Below are 17,271 nucleotides of genomic sequence, written 5' to 3'. Positions count from 1 at the left end.
GGTGACTGAAAATATGCACAATCCCTAATCTTCTGTGTAAGCCCCCACAGCTGCACCCCACGTCCTACCTCAACCCCCTCCCACTAACCCTGACAGAACATCTTTTTTTTTTTTTCTTCAGTCTATTCTATAAATGCTGGTTCTGTGAAAGAGAAAGTTTTGAAAACCAGTGAGCTAGAGACTACATCAAAATTTAATTAATTACTAAATGTTGTTAGTCATTTTATGGTAGACCTTTTAAACAGAACAGAAATTAGAACATTTTGTGAAATTGTAAACATAAGAAATTATAAAAGGTAAATGGGAAAGGAATTGTACAATGTATATTTGCTTTAGTTTGAGGAAACTATCCAGCTAAAGCTTTCTTTGCCATTTAATGGTATACTGATGCTACTTTTCTGAAAAAGAACAATTTTAATCATATTTACTAAATGCTATTGATTGTTTCTTTATGTTATTTTGTACTGATTTGTTTGACCCTATGATTTCTTAGTTAGATTGATCTTTACATATACTTAAGGTATTTAATTTACTATTTAGCATTTATTATTGAAATCTTATAAAAGAAAGGAATATGATATACTGAACAGCTATTTTCACTTAAAAAAGTTCATAGTGATATTAGAGTAGAGTAATTTTGCTTATTTGTTAATTAAATTTCCATGGTTAAGGGGTTAAAATCATCTCTCATTGAATATTATGGTTAGAACTTTAATATGTAATTTAAAAGAGCTAGGAGTATATGGAATTGATTATAAATAATATACATTTTAGTTAAATGAAGGGACTACACTTTTTTTGTCCTAGAGTGAATTACTGAAATCTTATCTACTTCTTAACTCAGGTTTGCTATACGTGTTTCTCTCTGTATAAAAAAATCTATCCTGTATTTATAATTGTTTGCAAAAGCACAGAAGTTTTATCAGTAAGAACTTTCTATAATTCATGAAAGCGGTTCTACAGTTTGCTAATAATTACAGCTCTAAAACTTATTCACACTAATGTATGAATGGCAGAAAGAAGCTGGTCTGATTTCTCTCTGATTGTAAACCAAAAAAGAAAGGTTGGTGTCCAAAGGAAAAGGAAAGTCAGAAAATTAACTTTTTTTTTTTTTTTTTTTTTTAAGTAAACTCTACCCCCAATGAGGAGCTCAAACTCATGAGCTCAATATCGAGTCACATGCCTACCAGCTGAGCCAGCCAGGCATCCCTAACTTATTTCTTAAGGAAATATCTGTATTCCTTTCAGTTTAGCACAGTACCTTGCACACAGTAAGAAAACTGCAGATTCACATCAGTGAGTTTAGACCTAGGAATGATATAGTGACAGCCTCAAAATCTCAGTGATTTAAGACAATATGCTCTGTACATCCTATATGTTCTACCCATGCTGTATTCTGTGCCCATGACTCTGCTTCTCATCATCCGCCCTCCAGAGCCCAGACTGATGGAGCAGCTGCCATCTGAATCATTTCCATTTGCCATGATGGGAGTCAGAAGGTTGGAGGTGGCAAAAGAGAATCTAGAAAATGTACGCTGGCTTGTAATGCATCTATTGGAAAGACACCTTTTATTTCAGCCCACATCTCATTGGCCAGAGCAAGTCACATAGCCACTGTAACTTAAAAGGTTGGGGGAGGGGATGCATAGTACCACTGTATCCCCAGGAGGAAAATTTAGTGAACAGTGTTAATGACTGCCACAGTGGCCACTGACTTGGGTTAAAATGTATAGCCTTCCCAACCACAAGGAGTAGCAGAGGATAGGAATTTATGAGAAGAGAGGAACTTTTCCAAATATCCCCAAGATCCCCCTGATAGTAAGAAACTTCTCCCTGTGGTATCAAGGTAGTAAGTGGAGTGTTGTGCACCTTTGGGAACTTTTCAAGTAAAAGGCTACCCCTTTCGCATTAGTCTACAAAGATGTGCTTCTCCAAGAAGTATCTTCTATTGTAGATGTCTCCCCTAACTTTCCAAATTTTAAAAGCAAAGTTGACAAACAGACATAAACTACTCTATCAAAAAGGAATGCCTGTCACCACTATTGTTGTCTGATGTGAAAGTTAATCATTGCTTTTTGGCAGCACCCTATTGTGTTGACCAGACATTGAGGACCTGTTGCTTTTCCTTCAACCACTTTCTCTTTTAAGAATTTCCCAGGCCAGTCATATCTGGCTTTACAAAAGTCTAATAAAAGAGATGAGGTAATATATTTATGTTGAATCATTTCATAATTCACAATGTCTGTTAAAACCAGTATTCCAAATCATTTTTACTGCCTGAATCATATCAACCTGGATTTCTAATACCAGGGTTTGTGTGCATATGTGTGCACGTGTGTGAGTATGTGTTTAAACAGAAGTTGTATTTTTCCAGGATATCCTTTGTATTCTTTTTCTTTGAAATTTGGTGTCCTTCAGAAGGGATCCAAGAGGTAGCTGTAGCAAGGAATTTAAAATTTAATAGGGCTAGTAGAAAATTCCTCAGAATTGTGGTAATTTGCCATCTGGTAAGTTCACTTACTTACTGAATCAGCAGATGTATATGGAATACCTGCTTTGAGGCACTGCACTTAGTACTGCAGAAACAACAAACAAGGGAAAGACAGTCTCTGTTGACAAATATTAATCATTTAGATTTCACAACAACCCTGTAAAATAACAATAGGTATTGTTTTTATCCTCATTTTATGAAGGAAAAAAACAGAGCACAGATTGTTAAGTAACTTGCTCAAAGGCCTGCAGAGTGGCAGAGCTGGGCTTCCGACTCAGACATTCTGGCTACAAGATACCAAGTAACAGCTAGACATTAGGGATCTCAAACATGCAAGATAGACGTAGTAGGCCATAGCCTGAACGTGTGAGTCATAGACAGCTAAATGACCATTGAAAGAATAGAAGGGAATGGGGCTGCCCAGAGCATATAATAGATTGAGAAAAGGGGACCTTAACATTTAAGCATTAGTGAGAAGAAGGGACCAGAGAAGGAGACTAAGATGTGGTGGGCCCGGAAGTAGGAGGAAAACCAGTAGAATGGAATTAGCCAAGACAAAGTAGTATTCTGAAAAAATGAGGAAGTATTCAGCTGTGTCAAAGGCTGCTGCTAAGGCAAATTGTTACAAGAATTGAAAAGTATCTTTGTTACATAGCAATACAGAGGTCATAGGTGACTTTACTGAGACAACTTTTGATAGAGTAATAGCACAGAATCGAAATTATTTTTCATTTGAGAGGAGAGAGTCTTTAAGAAAGTAGAGGAAGATAGGAATCAGAGGACCGATGGCCTTAGGGAAGGGGTCCTTCCTCCATTGCAGACTGAGAGTAGAGGAGAAAACATGTCAGTGACTGTAGATTTGGTGGTAGAGATGTGAGACAATTACCATCTGATTGCCCCTGTTAACTATACGAAGAAGTAGAAGACAAGGAGAGACTTGGAAAGAGAACATAGAGAACATTGTTGAGTGTATATAATATAGAATTGTCATGGTAGAGTGTCTGGACAGTGTCTAGGTTGGTGACCGTGAATTCACGGTGGCATCAGACTTCCCAGGTTCCCAGGGGTATATTGCTCAGCAGCTCATATACAAGGAGGAGAAGGTAGGTGGTTGGTTTTAGTTGGGTTTTACTAGGCAGAAGTGACAGAGACAAAGAAATGCATGGGTTTTGAGCTATTGGAAAAAATATTATTGAAATTACAGACTGCACTGTCCAAAATGAGTATAAGACAATATGAGGGGGGAAAAAAAAAAGTGATGATTAGAAACTGGACTGGTTAAATTCCCAAAGTTTAGTTAAAGTAGAACAAAAGTAGCAGTAATTTACAGGTGACTGAAAGGTCTGGAAGTAAAGGGTATATAGTGGGATGGATGAATAAGGGATTTTAAAAATGAAGGGGTTTTGAGTGATGTCAAGATCCAGGATAACATCACAAGACTAAGTGGTTAAGGAGGGATTTGCCAGAGTCTATCTGCATGGCTGACTATGTAGTACATTTTGACTGAAAAACTACAATGTAAAATTTGGTCTTTTATTAAAAAAACTACCAAGCATCAGTGAACTTATTTTTAAATTTGATAAAGTGTAAACACTGTATACATTCTGTTCATAAATGTGTATGAAAATATGTACTGAACAAAGGTCACTGTTTAAACAAAAAAGAGGGAAGTAGTCACACAGTATGAAATTTAAATGTAACGTTGTACAAACATTCATGACTCTAGAGCCTTAAAAAGTTAGTACAGATGATTAGAGTTGGCAGTAGAAATGTAAACAACACGTATTAGCTAATTAGTTGGATTTAATGCATCTGTACACCTATGCAGAGCTGTTTCTTTTAAGCTACAACTAGGTGAAATTTTACCTATGATACATACAGTAAATTTGTGGTGATGTGAACTTGTTTTGGGTTTTCTTTAAAAATTACATCTTACCTAGTATATGAAACTATTTTATTTATAAAAATTCGCTTTGGCAAAAAATTTATGGTTTGGGATTTAGGTATCATCCTAGTCCATTTGGGCTGCTACACCAGAATACCATAGACAGATGGCTTACAAACAGCAAACATTTATCTCTCCAAGTTCTGGAGGCTCAGAAGTCCAAGGTCATGGTCCTGGAAGATTTACTTTCTGGTGAGAACCAATTTTCAGGTTCACAGGGAGCTGTTTTTTCCATGTGTCCTCACATGGCAGAAAGAGTGAAGGAGCTTTTTGGAGTCTTTTTTAGAAGGTCACTAATTCCATTCATGGGGATTCTATCCTCAAGACCTAATCACCTCCTAAGTCCCTACTTCTGAATACCATCACATTGGGTATTAGGACTTCACAAATGAATTTGGGGAGGACACAAACATTCAGTTTGTAGCAAGTGTGTTCTAAAGTAATTCCTCTAAAGATTTCATTTATAAAACTTTCTTGTGTTATCTTTTTATGATATAGATTTATAGTTTATGTATTTTTTAAGTTTTTTCTTTCAGACATTTTTTAAAATAGTTCATTGACAAATCTTAGGGTTAACCATTATAGTAACTGAATCCATTTCCACTACATTACAAATTATTTCTCTCTAAGAGAGATCTGCTATATCTGAATATGTTACCATTAAGTGTATGCTTGGAAGCAAACAGTTCATCTTATAACCTCACTGAAAATTCTTTTACATTGATGTTAAAATAAATGTAAGTCTCGAGGGTAATGTTTGTTTTTAACTTAATAATTGATCTTTATTTTAATTTGAGTTTTCCAGTTCCTCTAAAGCAGTACAAATAGCAATTGATTCCAGGGTCTTACAAAATGAGGAAGTCCAAGAGCTTTAATGGTATAGGCATAGAATACAAGAATTTTTTTCATAGCTCATTAAACTAAACACTTTTGTTCTGTTTTATTCCTGCCATTAGGTAGAAGGTTAGGGTTAGTACCAGATAAGCAGAATAGATTGTGACATTTAAGTTCCATATGGTTGATGCCATTTACTTGTTTAATCTTACTTTAATAGATTTTTTAAGTTCTTGATATAATAATATACACAATTCTAATTTATAAATCACTGTTAACTTCTGTGTTTCAATTTTTATGGCTAACATGGTATATAATTATTAAATAGGGCTTCTTACTTTAGTCTTCTCTCACAGACTTCCTCTGGCCAGGTAGAAAGTACACTTACTACTCAATTTAATTTTTTTTTAATGTTTTATTTATTTCTGAGAGAGACAGCATGAACAGGGGAGGGTCAGAGAGAGAAGGAGACACAGAATCCAAAACAGCCTCCAGGCTCTGAGCTAGCTGTCAGCAGAGAGCCCGACACGGGGCTTGAACCCACGATCCATGAGATCATGACCTGAGCCGAAGTCGGACGCTTAACCGACTGAGCCACCCAGGCGCCCTTACTCAATTTAGACTTAACTGCTAATTTTGGAAAACAACTATAGCATTTATGTTGAGCTTCCGCTATCTAATCTTTATGACTATCTAATGCTTTATGACTGGGCTTAGAATAATACTAACTCAGCATTTAACTCTGAAGACTTAGTTGTAGAGGACCTTAAAGTTCTGTCATCTTATCAGGCATGCAACTATAAACATATTTAGTCACTTATGACTCACACCTTTATTCAGCAAATATTATGTGCTTTCTGTGATTATTTTGAGCATCTATGATGTGCCAGGCTATATTCCTGTCTCTGGAGGATTCAGCAAGGAGCATATTTGACAAAGTCCCAGTTTCAGGAAATGTACGTGCAATGAGATAGTATGGTAAATAAGTTCACAGGATAATTTCAGATGTCAGTAAGTGCTGTGAAGAAAATACAAGACAATTGTGGAATAAAATGTGATAGAGGGGTAGGAAGATGAGGTCTGCTTTAGGTCGAATTAGAGCCAGGACCAAAATGACACCACTGAGGATTTGGAGAAAGAACATTCCAGAGGAACTTGGGAGTTGAGTTTATGATAGATTTTCCTCTTAACTTTGGGATGAAGAAGAAGAAGAGGAGGACAATGGTGGTGATGATAATGGTGGTAATACAGTTTTTTAAGGGTTTCTTGTGTGCCAGAGTCAACACTAGAGAATTTGCTTAATCTCCATGTTGTAGATACACTGACCCTGTGCATCTGATTCCTGATTCACACGGGAGGCGTTAGGACTGCCCGCATAGTATTCCCAAAGCCAGAGCTTTCAGGGTTAGTACCACAATCTCTTTTTCTTATTTGCCTGCTCATCTTTTCAACTTCTCAACTTCATATAATGAGCTAGCAGCAATGTTCTATAACCTGTGAAATCTTTCACTTCCTGAACAGCAAAGAATAATCGAGGTATGAAAACTAAGTTGTGTGATACAGGCACAGCCCTTGCCAGGTTATAACAGATATGTACTCAGGTTGTATTTGAAATTATTTATTCACTGCATTCAGGTCATTTTCCAAAACAGAGGCAAAGTTCTTGAATTTCTTTTCAGATAATTCTTCAGTTGGATTCTTATTTTCCTTCTCCATGTTGTTATTCTTCATCCCCCTCCCTTCTTCATGAGTAGACTAAAATGCTTTGCACTGTCCAGTGAATACATGTAGCAAAAACCTTGCAATGTGTCTAAAACATCTCTGTGATTTTAGCATTAATCTTTCGTTTGCTTCTGTATCAGATACAGAAGCAAACCTGTTAATAAAATCTCTATCTATATTTAAGTGTGACACTGTAATGATTAAGGTAATTCAACTTTTTTATAAGTAAGGCACATATTGAAGATGGTAGCAGTTCAGAGCACTGAATGATGTGTTTATAATTTAGAATAGTATTTTCAATTTTGAGTCATATTTTATGATAAAGAAATATGAAGGAAAAAAGTAATACCTTATCATCTCAAATGAAACTAAAATATTTTGGCTTTATTAAAGCCAAACATACATTGTAAAGGTTTATCAATACAATTGGAATGCTTTTATATAATTAGAGAATTCCAAAAAGGGTTTAGAAATAGCTCATAAATCTACCGTATGTCAACAGCACTTTAATAAATTCCTCCTGACTATGAATAAAAATTTGGAATCCTGTTGCCTATTTACTTTTTCTATTATATTCACTAAACAAAGAGAAGAAGGAAAACTCAGATTTATTGTCAGATGTCATAAAAGTCACTGAAAAAAATGATTAAAAATCTACTTATCATAATCATTAAAGATTTGCTGTGAGCCAGCATTTAATAGAATGTTTCCTTTCATTATGCTAACTGTTGTCAAAAGACAAGACTCAAAACTGGGACCCCTAATGTTTAACTAAGATTCCATCCAGTGACCTAGCATTCCACCAGGAGTTTTTCCTAGGGGTCCATACATTGTGGAATTTCAAGGTATAACTCCAAATAAATAGATTAAATTAGTCTGCACACACTTCCAAGTAGTGCCAATCTCATTTCACCAGTGCCTGGTGTTGCGCTTTCTACCAGTTTTACTTCAGTGCTTTTCCTCTGTGTTCAGACAGATGCAGAATAATACTTTACAAATACTCAAAGAGTAAAATACCGACACTTCAACTCCTCTGCTCCCTTCCCTTCTTGCCATCAAACTAGCAAAGACTAAAAACTATGTTAATACCAGTTGGGTGAGAGTAGGGCAAAAATTTACTCAGATTGCTGAAGGGAATGTAATTTGATATAATTGCTCTGAAAAGCTATTAGGTATATGCATATAAGAAGATCCTTAATAAAGATATTTACTTAGCTTCAGTTATTCTACATTGGGGAATCTATCCAAAGAAAATAATCCAAAATGTAATCATATTATGCCTAAAGCAGCTAATGGATATGTTTTATGTACTCATTATTAGGAGAAGGTATCTCAAATATCCAACAGTAAGAGAATGATGGAACAGATCATGCAGTTCCCAAACAGGGGTATACTATGCAACCATCAAAATTTGTTCTTGCTCATTTATTTAATGGCATGGCTAATTATTGATATAATAAATAAAACAAGATACATAATTTGAAGTATAATACAATTTCAGCTATGGAAAACAGAATAATTTACATAAGAAACTACTTAAATATAAAAAATATTTGCCTTTACCTTTTTGTTTTTCTATACTTAACAAATTTTCAATGGTGAACTAGTTAGTAATAATCTTATGATCAGAAAAATATTAAAGGAAAATTACAATAGACTTGGGGGAAAATGGTTACTAAACTTTTGCCCCTAGACTTACTCAAGATTGAGTTGTTCTAAACTCTCTTCAGAGTAAATTTTTTTTTTACTTTTCTTATAAGAATCCAGCCTGTAGAGTTTTGAAAAGTCACCTTTTTTCTTTTCTGACATCTGTTTCATAAAGAGAATGACTTTACTCAGTGGTAATTGAATTTCTCTCTTTATAGTCAATTTATAGATTTCCATTTCAGATGGTGGTTTATTTAAAACACCATCTATTCAATGTTAATATTATCCTCAGTTCACGTGGAAATAGAGGTGACACAAAGCTTAAGTAAACAGATTGGTCATAAACTCTTGCATCGCCTCTGATCCAGCTCCTTAGTCTTAGTGTTACCAAGAGCAGTTTAAAAAGACCAGGGCTAATTATAGTAATGAGATTTGTTTTTGTTGTTACACCCACGTACATGCACATATGCAAAACAACTTAATGTGTGATTCAAAAATTATTATAGAGTATTTTGTATTCTAAAAGCATATATGTAAATGGAAAGTCTCTGTATTTTCCATCATCAATCACTTAAAAGGCAAAAGAGTAAAATTGTTTTTTAAATGTATAGATTCATTAATAAGGCTTATGTTCATTACTAACATAGAAAGAAATCTAGGAACACAGAGACACTGGGCACAATCTGTGACTTTGTTTTTCTCTACAAGATCTAACTGAAAGAAGGTATTAGAGAAGACATAGCAAAGAGCTTTTCTCTGGTTGTTAGAGCAGTAAATATCCCTTAAGAAACTTCAAAAGCAATGCCGGCTTGTTTGAGGAAGAAGAAAGAGAAAGGCTGTTCAGTAATGAGTCAGGGAAAAAATAAAACCTTGTCTGAGAGAAAAAAGGAGGTGACTGTAAAGAGGGAAGTATATAGTTTACCAGACACTCTGAGGCTTCTCAAATCAAAATCTAGATTCACTTTATGATGCAAACCCCAGGTAATTAGAAACTATATTTTTAAAACTTGTACTATTTTATTTTATCTTTTTTTAATCCAAAACAATTATAACTATATGACCATTGATAGAGCTTAGTTATGGGTGTACAAGTACTAGAAATTTCTATATTTTTGAAATACAATTTTTTAGAAAATGTTTGAGGGGTATCTACAGATGCAATAAAAAGCCAACAATGTCTTTTTTCACTTCATTCTCTCCTCGCCTGAAAACTCTGCCTTTCCCTCCAGCAATGGGATATTTACTTGGCTGAGATCCTGTAATGGGAATAGATTTTTGTGTAGTGATCCAGAGCCTCTCATGACTTAAAATAATATTTCTGAGAAATTGCCAGATTTTAAGCCTATAGATAAAGAATTTGTAAATGGGCTTCTTGACATATTCATTGTATTGGTGTTGTCTACCTAATAAACTTAAGAAGTAGCTCTTACGGAGTGGAAAGAACATTATTTTTAGAACCTGGAATCCTCTTTCAGTGTTGACTTTACCTTGAGCAAGGCCTTTCATCACTTTCAGATTTTTTCATTGATTTAAAATAAATGTGGAATAAATGTCTAATAAATGTCTCCAAAGCATCCTCTAAATCCAGTGTTCTAAAACTATGATACACTGATTTTCAAGTTTATAGAATGTTGTAAATGAGAGGAGGGGTGTGGTAGAAGAAGTTTTCTTCCTATAACTCAGATCTTCCTAGCTCATTTTCGGGTGTAAACACAATGACTGCTTCTGGTGTGATGTGGATTTATGCTGCTTCCTGTACAATGCTTAGACAGTGCAGGTATGTAATCCCTGGCAATGAAAAAGAAGTAGGAAAGTTGGACATCTTTATGTCCTGGAAAAGTCTTGTGTTCCATGGAAGAGAAATGTTAAAAAGCAGAGAGAAGAACTGCAAAGAAAGCAAATTGCTGTGGACACAGGATGAGAAACGTGTACTGATTCTCTTCTTATGGACTAAGTTACAGTCTTAACTCCTTCCTGACCCACAATTTGAACACAAGTTGTTTTCCATTATAAAGAGATCTCTTTATTTATATTTTTTAAATTCACATCCAAGTTAGTTAGCATATAGTGCAACAGTGATTTCAGGACTAGATTCCTTAATAACCCTTTCCCATTTAGCCCATCCCCCTTCCCACAACCCCTCCAGTAAGCCTGGGTTTGTTTTCCATAATAAGAGTCTCTTATGTTTTGTCCCCCTCCCGTTTTTATATTATTTTTACTTCCCTTCCCTTAATGTTCATCTGTTCTGTGTCCTAAAGTCCTCGCATGAATGAAGTCGTAGGATATTTGTCTTTCTCTTATTAATTTCGCTTAGCATAATACCCTCCAGTTCCATCCACATAGTTACAAATGGCAAGATTTCATTCTTTTTGATTGCTGAGTAATACTTCTTTATCCATTCATCTATCAGTGAACATTTGGGCTCTTCCCATACTTCGGCTATTGTTGATAGCTCTGCTATAAACATTGGGGTGCATGTGCCCCTTCAAAACAGCATACCTTTATCCCTTGGATAAATACCCAGTAGTGTAATTGCTGGATCTTAAGGTAGTTCTATTTTTAATTTTTTGAGAAACCTCCATACTGTTTTCCAGGGTGGCTGCACCAGTGTGCATTCCTACCAACAGTGCAAAAGAGATCCTCTTTCTCCACATCCTTACCAACATCTGTTGTTGCCTGAGTGGTTAATGTTAGCCATTCTGACAGGTATGAGGTGGTATCTCATTGTGGTTTTGATTTGTATTTCCCTGATGATGAGTGATACGGAACATTTTTCATGTGTCAGTTGGCCACCTGGATGTCATCTTTGGAGAAGTGTCTATTCATGTCTTTTGCCCATTTCTTCACTGGATTATTTGTTTTTTGGGTGTTGAGTTTGATAAGTTCTTTTTAGATTTTGGATTCTAACCCTTTATCTGATATGTCGTTTGCAAATATCTTCTCCCATTCTGTCAGTTGCCTTTTAGTTTTGCTGATTGTTTCCTTTGCTGTGCAGAAGTTTTTTTATCTTGATGAGGTTCCAGTAGTTCATTTTTGCTTTTGTTTCCCCTACCTCCAGATAGGTGTTGGAGTAAGAAGTTGCTGCGGCCAAGTTCAAAGAGGTTATTGCCTGCTTTCTCTTCAAGGATTTTGATGACTTTCTGTCTTACATTTAGGTCTTTCATTCATTTTGAATTTACTTTTGTGTATGGTGTAAGAAAGTGGTCCAGGTTCATTTTTCTGCATGTCGCTGTCCAGTTTTCCCAGCACCACTTGCTGAAGAGACTGTCTTTATTCCATTGGATATTCTTTCCTGCTTTGTCAAAGATTAGTTGGCCATACATTTGTGGGTCCATTTCTGGGTTCTCTGTTCTGTTCCATTGATCTGAGTGTCTGTTTTTGTGCCAGTACCATACTGTCTTGATGACTACAGCTTTGTAATACAGCTTGAAGTCTGGGATTGTGATGCCTCCTGCTCTGGTTTTCTTTTTCAAGATTGCTTTGGCTTTGGGTATTTTTCTGGTTCCATATGAATTTTAGGATGAATTTTAGGATTGTTTGTTCTAGCTCTGTGAAGAATGCTGATGTTATTTTGATAAGAATTGCATTGAATATGTGGATTGTTTTGGGTAGTATTGACATTTTAACAATGTTTGTTCTTCCTATCCAGGAGCATGGATATTTTTCCACGTTTTTGTGTCTTCTTCAATTTTTCATAACTTTCTATAGTTTTCAGTGTATACATTTTTCACCTCTTTGGTTATGTTTATTCCTAGGTTTTTGGTACAATTGTAAATGGGATTGATTCCTTGATTTCTCTTTCTGTTGCTTCATTGTTGGTGTATAGGAATGCAACCTATTTATGTGCATTTATTTTATTTCCTGCAACTTTCCTGAATTCATGGATCAGTTCTAGCAGGTTTTTTTGGTGGAATTTTTGGGTTTTCCATGTAGAGTATCATATCATCTGCAAAGAGTGAAAGTTTTCACTCCTGGCTGATTTGGATGCCTTTTATTTTTTTGTGTTGTCTGATTGCTGAGGCTTAGACTTCCAAACCTATGTTGAGTAACAGTAGTGAGTAGACATCCTGTCTCATTCCTGAACTTAGGGGGAAAACTCTCAGTTTTTCCCCATTGAGGATGATATTAGCATTGGGTCTTTCATATATGGCTTTTATGACCTTGAGGTCTGATGCTTCTATCCCTACTTTTTGAGGGTTTTTATCAAAAAAGGATGGTGTATTTTGTCAAATACTTTCTTTGCATCTATTGAAAGGATCATGTGGTTCTTGTCCTTTCTTTTATTGATGTGATGAATCACATTGATTGATTTGTGGGTATTGAACCAGTCCTACATTTCAGGTAAAAATCCTACTTGGTCATGGTGAGTAATATCTTTTTTTTTAGACTTTAAAAAAAAATTTATGTTTTTATTTATTTCTGAGAGAGAGAGAGAGAGAGAAAGAGACAGCATGAACAGGGGAGGGTCAGAGAGTGAGGGAAATACAGAATCTGAAACAGGCTCCAGGCTCTGAGCTAGCTGTCAGCACAGAGCCCAATGTGGGGCTTGAATCCACGAACTGTGAGATCATGACCTGAGCTGAAGTCAGACGCTTAACCGACCGAGCCACCCACGCTCCCCTGGTGAGTAATATTTTTAATGTAGTGTTGGATCCAGTTGGCTAATATCTTATTGAGGATTTTTGCATCCATGTTCATCAGGGAAATTGGTCAATAGCTCTCCTTTTTAGCAGGGTCTTTGTCTGGTTTTGTAATCAAGGAAATGCTGGCTTCACAGAAAGAGTTTGGAAGTTTTCCTTCCATTTCTGTTTTTTGGAACAGCTTTGAAGGAATAAGTGTTAAGTCTTCTTTAAATGTTTGGTAGAATTCCCCTGGAAAGCCATCTGGCCCTGGACTCTTGTTTTTGGGGGAGATTTTTTGATTACTTATTTGATTTATTTACTGGTTATGGGTCTGTTCAAATTTTCTATTTCCTCCTGTTTCAGTTTTTGTAGTTTATATGTTCTAGGAATTTGTCTATTCCAGATTGCCCATTTTATTGGTGTATAATAGCTCAGAATATTCTCTTATTATTGTTTGTATTTCTGCTGTGTTGGTTGTGATCTCTCCTCTTTCATTCTTGATTTTATTTATTTGGGCCCATTCCTTTTTTTGATGAAACTGGCAGGTGGTTTATCAATTTTGTTAATTCTTTCAACAAACCAGCTTCTGGTTATATTGGTCTGTTCTACTGGGGGTTTTTTTGTTTTTGTTTTTTTGGTTTCTATAACATTGATTTCTGCTCTAAACAGATCTCCCATTTTAATGGTAAACTCGGGGGAATTCTGGCAGCTGCAGAGGACACAGGCAAATTATTATAACCATGCAGGAAATTAGAGAATATTGTTTCCAAGAGCCCTTCCTGGTAAATCTAACATAGAACAAGCTTGAATCAACCAAAATCCTGCATAGTGTGATTCCATTTTTATGAAATGTCCTAAATAGGCAAATCTTTAAAGATAGAAAGAAGGTAGGTTAGAGGTTGCCTAGGCCTGAAGAGATTGGGGGTAAATGGGGAGTGACTGCTAATGGATATGGTGTTTCTTTATTAGGGGTGATAAAAATGTTATAAAATTTATTGTGGTGAATCAGTTTAGTGTGACTATACTAAAACCACTGAAACGTACACTTATATGAGTGAATTGTATGATCAAAGTGTTAAAAGGAAAAACGTAGTTCTGAGTTTAAACTGGAAATATTGGTATGAATTTTATTTTATATTAAAATATTAATATTCATTAATGTGGGTATATGTGTGTTTGTATAACACACACACACACACACACACGTTTTTAGGCCTGAAGAAGCCTAAAAATAATGATGAGTTCAGTGGTCGCAAGCATCCCCAGCACCCAGGTTAAGTTTTGAATTCCTGTTTCTTACTAACCAGGGCTTCCTGCAGAAATGGCTGAAATACAAAATGTACAAGACTAGTCTGAAACATCCCATTAAACCAGATAACAAAGACGACTAATGTAATGTTAGAAGGAATTAAGAGCCAACTTACAAGAGGCTTCCACTGACAAATATGAGAATTTTGTTTTAGTAAAACTAAGAAATGTAACAGATTAAAACCCATTAGGTATGACTAAATAGCTGAGTTCATAATGGTATTAAAAAGAATTGATCGCCTTCAGAACAGTGACGGGGCAGTTTATGACCTTGAAAATTGATAAAGAAAAAGAAAGCGTTTATCTTGCCCATTCTATATGAACTATATCACTGGTAACCAAGTAGTAGGTAAGCAGAGTGTCTCTTAATAAAATTATTTCTGTTAATAAATGAATGTAAAATGATCAAAGTAGAAAATCACCCATTTTTACAAACCCTGAGGAATTAATGAAATCTAGGCCATGATCATCAACAGCTACTAATTTCTCAAAAGGAGAGCAAACCACACATGTGCCTTCTGACAAAAGAACATATCACCTTGAGTCTTGCCAAAGGGATCAAGTCTCTGGATCCAGCTTCCAATCTGTCAAAAATACAGAGGAAAAAATGTGTTGAGCTACACTACACATGCATGTGCGTGATGTACCTACTATTGTTAAAATAACTCAAATGTGCCTAAGTAAATTATAAGGAAAAGAAAGGGGAAAAGAGAGAGTCTGTGGTATAAAAGAGGTTAAAAAGTTGTAGTATTTAGTTTTGTTTTTGTTTTGTAATATTTATTTTGTTTTTGAGAGAGAGAGAGACCGTGTGAGCTGGGGAGGAGCAGAGAGAGAGGGAGACAACAGAATCTGAAGCAGGCTGCAGGCTCTGAGCTGTCAGTGCAGAGCCCTACATGGGGCTCTAACAATGAACTGTGAGATCATGGCCAGAGCCAAAGTCGAAGGCTTAACTGACTGAGTGCCCCAAAAGTTGTAGTTTATTTTTAAGTCTAAAGATAAACATCAGTTGATAAATAGAATGGTATAAGTGCTGAGGTGTGGCTAGTTTTGGAGGGAAGGAAGGAGCTGTTTCTGAGCTGGACACTCAGGGGCCTCTGATGGGGCTGGCAAAATCCAGTTTCTTGACCTGGATGGTAATTAGTAGGATGTGTGTCATACAGTACTACACCAGGCTATACGTGTTGTATGTGTGGGTGTTGAAGGGAGGGAGTGTCTGTATATGTGCATCTTTAGAATTTAAATAAGCTTTTTTTTTTTTTATTCTGTGGTGATTTANGTACATGTGCTCCTATGCCTCAGCATTTCTGTATCCCTTGGGTAAATTCCTAGCAGTGCTATTGCTGGGTCATAGGGGAGTTCTATTGTTAATTTTTTGAGGAACCTCCACACTGTTTTCCAGAGGGGCTGTACCAGTTTACATTCCCATTAAATAAGCTTTTAAGTAAATTAATTGCAAAAAAATTGCCCAGAAAGAGTCAAGCTTGGGTGGAATCAATTTTGGATCTTGGGATCTATTTTGGGTCTCTTCTTTCTAAAGGAATGTTTAATGTATTTGAGTTAACTTGATATATATATATAAATTATAGATTATATGTCAGGCATAAAGCAAGCTAATTCAAATACACAGTTTATATATAAATAATCTACATATCTTAAAGTGCTGGGTGAAGAGGTATTTTGATAAACAGCATTCATCTTTTTACTTTATAAAAGATCATCCAAATAACTTGAAACAGTTCTTTATTTACCACCTAGGCATGGTAGTAAATCCTCAAGTTATAAACAGCTGTATACTTAATAGCATATACGGTAACTAACATATATTATTTGAAAACAATAAGCAATCCTTTCATTAATTCAGTCTCATAATGCATGTTAAGTTTTGTTCAGAGTTACTCTGAAACTTGATTTCAGTAGCACAAAGTAATGGTCAATACTAGACTCTAGCATCAGACTTGACATTCAAATCACAGATCCACCTTTTCATAGCTTTGTGTGAACATAATGAGGGATGTTAACCTTTCCCACCCTCAAAAGCTTCTTTAAAGGATTAAGTGACTTAGATGTAGACACGCAGAAGAGTCACTGGAATATATTGAATGCTGTATAAGCATCAGCTATTATTACTTGGCCAAAATCATTATGTAGTTCAGTCTTTGGGAAGTTATATGGCTGAAAGCCTACTTACTTAAACATCCTCATTCCTGGCATCACTAAACTTGGGCGTTCTCACTAAGTGATTGTGTTTTCACAGAAGTTGTCATCCTCGTGTGGACAGTAATATAAATAAAGGATGTTGTTCAAATTTTATGGTTTATATATGAATATTCACTTTTTAATATAGTTAGCATGTTAGAGATAACTTGGAGTGAAATCTCTTTATATTCTTTATATCTTGAAATATTGTCAGTTCACGGTATAAGTGTGTATTACTGCAAGACCTATAAAAAAGGAAGATGTTTAGGAAGGAAAGAAGGAAACCCATGGGGAGAAGAGGATTTGCCCCAAAATATTTGATTCATTACTTAAATGCATGTGGTCTGTCATTATAATTAGTTGTGTGATTACTTTATTTAAATATATTCACATTCCTTAGTTGAAAGTCTTTATTAAGATTTTTTAAATGTAGATATTTATTCAACCAGCACAAAACCAGTATGTTGATTCCTGCCTTTATTCCCCCCACCCCCCCAACTCCACCT

The 17,271-nt window shown here is 35.5% G+C and overlaps 1 protein-coding gene and 1 long non-coding RNA gene across 2 annotated transcripts in view; one reads left to right on the top strand and one right to left on the bottom strand.

The window, feature by feature from the left end:
* MAN1A1 (mannosidase alpha class 1A member 1) overlaps positions 1 to 17,271 on the top strand; it is a 162,618-nt gene that overhangs the window by 62,411 nt on the left and 82,936 nt on the right. The window lies entirely within an intron of this gene.
* Positions 1 to 17,271, bottom strand: part of LOC144233252 (uncharacterized) — a 37,320-nt gene that overhangs the window by 4,158 nt on the left and 15,891 nt on the right. The window contains exon 2 of the long non-coding RNA XR_013335628.1: positions 15,108 to 15,153. This is a non-coding gene — a long non-coding RNA (uncharacterized LOC144233252). The remainder of the gene's footprint in view (positions 1 to 15,107; positions 15,154 to 17,271) is intronic.

The sequence above is a fragment of the Crocuta crocuta genome, unplaced genomic scaffold, assembly GCF_008692635.1.
Source record: "Crocuta crocuta isolate KB4526 unplaced genomic scaffold, BGI_CrCroc_1.0 scaffold413, whole genome shotgun sequence".
Classification (NCBI taxonomy): Eukaryota; Metazoa; Chordata; class Mammalia; order Carnivora; family Hyaenidae; genus Crocuta; species Crocuta crocuta.
The sequence above is the reverse complement of the archived record's forward strand: the minus strand, read 5'-3'. Positions and strand labels throughout refer to the sequence as shown.